The sequence below is a fragment of the Hoplias malabaricus genome, chromosome 11 (assembly GCF_029633855.1).
Source record: "Hoplias malabaricus isolate fHopMal1 chromosome 11, fHopMal1.hap1, whole genome shotgun sequence".
Taxonomy (NCBI): Eukaryota; Metazoa; Chordata; class Actinopteri; order Characiformes; family Erythrinidae; genus Hoplias; species Hoplias malabaricus.
In genome coordinates this window covers 7,294,047-7,300,775 of record NC_089810.1, presented here as the reverse complement: position 1 = coordinate 7,300,775, position 6,729 = coordinate 7,294,047, and the positions used below count along the sequence as shown (strand labels likewise).

Sequence of the window (6,729 nt, the reverse complement as noted above, 5' to 3'; positions counted from 1 at the left end):
CATTCACTTGAGAGAGAAAGACAGAGGGGAAAGTTAAATTAAAGTGCCAATATGTGGGTTTTTGTAATTACTTTAAATCACGTAAAAGTGCTTAAATATATGGCTTTACTCGGTAATGTGACTATTATTTTAGTCTTATTTGTGTGTGTATAGAGAGAATGGGAGTTATTAATCTGTTTCAAATGTTTTAAAGGGCTATATTTCCGTGTGTGAGTAGTGCAGAGAGAAAGAGGCTCTTAACTGTGACGTTAACAATAGCTTTCGTGCTTTAGCTAACTTTATACTGGTTATAGAGAGAATAATCGGCTGTTTTTGTAAAATTAAGTTTTTAAAGGACTCTGTTTCCATGAATGCATGTTGGAGACAGAGAGACAGTTACTTCAGCTGTTTACATTATAGAGGCCAGTTAGAGGCAAGTGTTTAAGGCGACGCTTCATTTGTAAATGTTTAATATCGAGAGTAAACGTGATATTTTATTAGAATCATATAATCAGAGTTTTATTAAAACTGTATTTTCAGTGCATTCACTTGAGAGAGAAAGACAGACGTGAAAGTTAAATTAAAGTGCCAATATGTGGGTTTTTGTAATTAGTTTAAATCACGTAAAATTGCTTTGAGATGTTAAAAATCTGCAAATCTAAAACAATGTGTTTGACAGTGTAGCCTATGGTTATATTTGCAACTCCTTCATTTGAAAATCAGTGAGCATTTGGTGTGTACTATAAGCCTGACTTGCTTGTAACATTTGGTTTGTTTGTATTTGTTTACTTTTAGGGAGAGAGAGATTGTGGAGAGGGAGACAGCAGAAGCCATTCCTGGGCAGGTGGAAAGAGGAAAAGGGAAAGATCTGGGAGGAGAAAAAGGAGAGTAATGCACTGACCCGCTGATGCTCGACTGATCTGCATCTAAGCTCAGAATACGAGAACTGTTTATTCACATTTAGATGTATACTTACAGTAAGTGAGTGAATGAATTACTGTGTTCCTCCATAGCTCCAGACTAACCTTAACATGCTCCCTGTTCTCCTCAGAAACATCCATCAGTTCCTCAAAGTACTCCTTCCACCCTTCAAATATCATCTCTTCATTAGTCTGCACAATACCTTCTACATTCATTATCATCCTAACATGCTGTACATCCTCACATCTTGTTCCTCTCTCATCTCGCCAGTCGATACATGTCTTTTATTCTAACCTCACTATCCATATTCTCATACAACTTTTCACGTGCATTTTCCCTAGCCTTTGTCACTTCTCCGTTTGCTTGATGCTGCATTTTTTTTGTATTTCTTTAGACATCTCTCTTGAGATTCCAATTCTATTTTGTCGACCACTTCCTTCTTAAGATTTCCTGCATGATCTCCTCATTCCAGCACAAAGTCTCCTCCCTTCCTTCCTCTGTCCATACGACAAACACAGTACCTGTAGCCGATTCCCTCACTGCTTTTGCAGTCTCTGCCCATCTGTCCATCACCTCATCCACCCCACCTAGCATCTGCCTCACCTCCTCCCTGAATCACACACCGTACTGTTCTAACTTTAACGTCCACCATCTGATCTGTGATTTAGCCCTCACCCACTTCCTTTTCTTCACCTCCAAATACATCCTACCTACCACCACCGTCTGATGCTGCCTTGCTATACTTTACCCCTGCCACCACCTTACAGTCACTAAATTACTTCAGGTTGCTTCGCCTGCATAAAACATAGTCCACATGTGTAGACCTTCCTCCACTCTTAAATGTCACCCTATGCTCTTCATTCTTCTGAAAATAAGTATTTACTACTGCCATTTGCATTTTTTGGGGCAAATTCTACCACCATATCATCTACCTCTCTCCTTTTACCAGTCATATTGCTAACGTTCAGTGTTTCCACTCTCACCTCCACCTTCCTCACCCTCTTCTTTATTTTGTCTCTCAACTCTTGTTCCCTCTCTCCTTCTCCTCCTGTGACCAACAGTATCCCAATTTCCACTGGTACACTGGCAGGAAACAATCCCAATGGTGGACGTTGTTAACCCGGGCCTTCTCTGATCCGATATGGAACTCTTGTTAGTGATCTGCATTGTTAATTTGACATAGTTTATACAAAAGATAATCTTTCTGACACAACCCTCCCTATGTATACACGCTTGGGACCAGCATTACAATGCAATGTATTTCAGTGGCTAGGTTATGATTTGTCTGCCTACATTTACGCATATTGTGAGTTCCAGGAGGACAGTACAATTGAGACGGAGGAGAGTGAAAGCACTTGATGAAGCAGCACAGAATGTCATCAGTGCCACTATCAACACCAATGTATTGGAAGGTATCTCTAAACTCATATAAAGGTAAATCTAGTATAATCTTTTCTACAAGATTAAATTGTGCATTATGTTTTTTTTTTTTTTTGCCTGTATAGTTCACTTAATGTTTTAAATTAGCAGCCTTTAAGCAGTTGTAGAGTAGTTATTTGTAATATAAGGAGTACTGGTAATATTCAGCTTTTTATTTTTATTTTCTGCTAAATGCTAATGTGTTTTTAAAACTTTTCAATTTTTGAACTGAAGCTAGGTTATGCATAATATGTAGATTAAAATAAAAGATTGTGTATTCATTAAATTACACTGATAGTCTCATTTCTGGTTACCAAATGTTTAATATTAAATTGTTTAATATTAAATTGTAATGTTAAATTGATATTTCATTAACTGTAGGCTGTTTTACTGTTGTTTGAAATCTCTGTAGAAGGCATGAGAGGACACCGCTGACATGATGGACATGGTAGAACAAACCCACTGAGCTTCCGGTCCTGTGCTCAGCGCTGGAGCTCCGTCCTCTGACTTGGAGGTATTTAAAAAGGTTTCATATACATATAGTCACTGAAATAGATTTTAGTGAGGTAGGTCACTGTGGTCAGTTGAAGTTAATTTCTCTGGTACAAAATTGTGATAGTTCATTGCTTTTGGGTGAGGCCTTAGGGATGGTACTGGTTACACATACTCTCAGGTCGTACGTTGTGGGGACCCTCTCAGGACGGAACTATTGAAAAGGTTTTGGTCAAATGTGCACACACACACTGTCAGGTCTAGCATAGTGGGGTCCCCGTTTAGGGAGAAACACCTACTAAAGCAGTACACGCACAGGTCAATATACAGACAGTTTATCTGAACTACAGTGTACATTACCCCATGACTGATGTCACTGAGTGTCTAGTTTGAATTTGTTATTATTTTCTTTTCTGACACAGCTCTTTAAGCTTATATTAGTGACACACACTGTCAGGTCTAGCATAGTGGGGTCCCCGTTTAGGGAGACACACCTACTAAAGCAGTACACTCACAGGTCAATATACAGACAGTTTATCTGAACTACAGTGTACATTACCCCATGACTGATGTCACTGAGGGTCTAGTTTGAATTTGTTATTATTTTCTTTTCTGACACACCTCTTTAAACTTATATTAGTGACACACACTGTCAGGTCTAGCATAGAGGGGTCCCCTTCTAGGGAGACACTCCTACTATAGCAGTACACTCACAGGTCAATATACAGACAGCGTTTCTGAACTACACTGTACATTAGCTCATGACTGATGTCACTGAGAGTTTAGTTTGAATTTGTTATTATTTTCTTTTCTGACACAGCGCTTTAAGCTTATATTAGTGACACACACTGTCAGGTCTAGCCTAGTGGGGTCCCCGTTTAGGGAGACACACCTACTAAAGCAGTACACTTACAGGTCAATATACAGACAGCTTTTCTGAACTATAGTGTACGTTACCTCATGACTGATGTCACTGAGGGTCTAGTTTGAATTTGTTATTATTTTCTTTTCTGACACAGCTCTTTCAGGTTATATTAGTGACACACACTGTCAGGTCTAGCATAGAGGGGTCCCCTTCTAGGGAGACACTCCTACTATAGCAGTACACTCACAGGTCAATATACAGGCAGCGTTTCTGAACTACAGTGTACGTTACCTTATGACTGATGTCACTGAGGGTCTAGTTTAAATTGGTTATTTACTTTTCTGATTCAGCTCTTTCAGGTTGTATTGGCGGTTGTATTGGTGGTATAATCTGAAATTGTTACTTGTGTCAGGACAAATGTGTCTTACGTTTTTTAATACCATGGTGTATCCATGTCAAGTCAATTTGACTCAGCAATTGTTTAACTGATGAGAGATTAAACATGTTGTAAAATGTATTGCACTTTAAATACTAATGTATTTGTGTGTGGTGTTCACCGAAATGTTTTACTGTTGTTTGAAATCTCTGTAGAAGGCATGAGAGGACACCGCTGACACGATGGACATGGTAGAACAAACCCACTGAGCTTCCGGTCCTGTGCTCAGCGCTGGAGCTCCGTCCTCTGACTTGGAGGTATTTAAAAAGGTTTCATGTCCATATAGTCACTGAAATAGGTTTTAGTGAGGCAGGTCACTGTGGTCAGTTGAAGTTAATTTCTCTGGTACAAAATTGTGATAGTTCATTGCTTTTGGGTGAGGCCTTAGGGATGGTACTGGTTACACACACTCTCAGGCCTTACGTTGTGGGGACCCTCTCAGGACGGAACTATTGAAAAGGTTTTGGTCAAATGTGCACACACACACTGTCAGGTCTAGCATAGTGGGGTCCCCGTTTAGGGAGAAACACCTACTAAAGCAGTACACTCACAGGTCAATATACAGACAGTTTATCTGAACTACAGTGTACATTACCCCATGACTGATGTCACTGAGGGTCTAGTTTGAATTTGTTATTATTTTCTTTTCTGACACAGCTCTTTAAGCTTATATTAGTGACACACACTGTCAGGTCTAGCATAGTGGGGTCCCCGTTTAGGGAGACACACCTACTAAAGCAGTACACTCACAGGTCAATATACAGACAGTTTATCTGAACTACAGTGTACATTACCCCATGACTGATGTCACTGAGGGTCTAGTTTGAATTTGTTATTATTTTCTTTTCTGACACACCTCTTTAAACTTATATTAGTGACACACACTGTCAGGTCTAGCATAGAGGGGTCCCCTTCTAGGGAGACACTCCTACTATAGCAGTACACTCACAGGTCAATATACAGACAGCGTTTCTGAACTACACTGTACATTAGCTCATGACTGATGTCACTGAGAGTTTAGTTTGAATTTGTTATTATTTTCTTTTCTGACACAGCGCTTTAAGCTTACATTAGTTACACACACTGTCAGGTCTTGCATAGTGGGGTCCCCGTTTAGGGAGACACACCTACTAAAGCAGTACACTCACAGGTCAATATACAGACAGTTTATCTGAACTACAGTGTACATTACCCCATGACTGATGTCACTGAGGGTTTAGTTTGAATTTGTTATTATTTTCTTTTCTGACACAGCTCTTTAAGCTTATATAAGTGACACACACTGTCAGGTCTAGCCTAGTGGGGTCCCCGTTTAGGGAGACACACCTACTAAAGCAGTACACTCACAGGTCAAAATACAGACAGTTTATCTGAACTACAGTGTACATTACCTCATGACTGATGTCACTGAGGGTCTAGTTTGAATTTGTTATTATTTTCTTTTCTGACACAGCTCTTTAAACTTATATTAATGACACACACTGTCAGGTCTGGCATAGAGGGGTCCCTTTCTAGGGAGAAACTCCTACTATAGCAGTACACTCACATCTCAATATACAGACAGCTTTTCCGAACTACAGTGTACGTTACCTCATGACTGATGTCACTGAGGGTTTAGTTTGAATTTGTTATTATTTTCTTTTCTGACACAGCTCTTTCAGGTTATATTAGTGACACACACTGTCAGGTCTAGCATAGAGGGGTCCCCTTCTAGGGAGACACTCCTACTATAGCAGTACACTCACAGGTCAATATACAGGCAGCGTTTCTGAACTACAGTGTACGTTACCTTATGACTGATGTCACTGAGGGTCTAGTTTAAATTGGTTATTTACTTTTCTGATTCAGCTCTTTCAGGTTGTATTGGCGGTTGTATTGGTGGTATAATCTGAAATTGTTACTTGTGTCAGGACAAATGTGTCTTACGTCTTTTAATACCATGGTGTATCCATGTCAAGTCAATTTGACTCAGCAATTGTTTAACTGATGAGAGATTAAACATGTTGTAAAATGTATTGCACTTTAAATACTAATGTATTTGTGTGTGGTGTTCACCGAAATGTTTTACTGTTGTTTGAAATCTCTGTAGAAGGCATGAGAGGACACCGCTGACACGATGGACATGGTAGAACAAACCCACTGAGCTTCCGGTCCTGTGCTCAGCGCTGGAGCTCCGTCCTCTGACTTGGAGGTATTTAAAAAGGTTTCATGTCCATATAGTCACTGAAATAGGTTTTAGTGAGGCAGGTCACTGTGGTCAGTTGAAGTTAATTTCTCTGGTACAAAATTGTGATAGTTCATTGCTTTTGGGTGAGGCCTTAGGGATGGTACTGGTTACACACACTCTCAGGCCTTACGTTGTGGGGACCCTCTCAGGACGGAACTATTGAAAAGGTTTTGGTCAAATGTGCACACACACACTGTCAGGTCTAGCATAGTGGGGTCCCCGTTTAGGGAGAAACACCTACTAAAGCAGTACACTCACAGGTCAATATACAGACAGTTTATCTGAACTACAGTGTACATTACCCCATGACTGATGTCACTGAGGGTCTAGTTTGAATTTGTTATTATTTTCTTTTCTGACACAGCTCTTTAAGCTTATATTAGTGACACA

General features: G+C 39.8%; 1 long non-coding RNA gene across 1 annotated transcript; it reads left to right on the top strand.

Annotated features, from left to right (window-relative positions):
• Positions 1 to 785: 785 nt before the first annotated feature.
• LOC136709960 (uncharacterized) lies at positions 786 to 6,271 on the top strand. The gene is made up of 4 exons (XR_010804545.1): positions 786 to 2,334; positions 2,732 to 2,833; positions 4,268 to 4,369; positions 6,202 to 6,271. It is a non-coding gene; the product is annotated as an uncharacterized lncRNA (long non-coding RNA).
• The last annotated feature ends 458 nt before the right edge of the window (positions 6,272 to 6,729 follow it).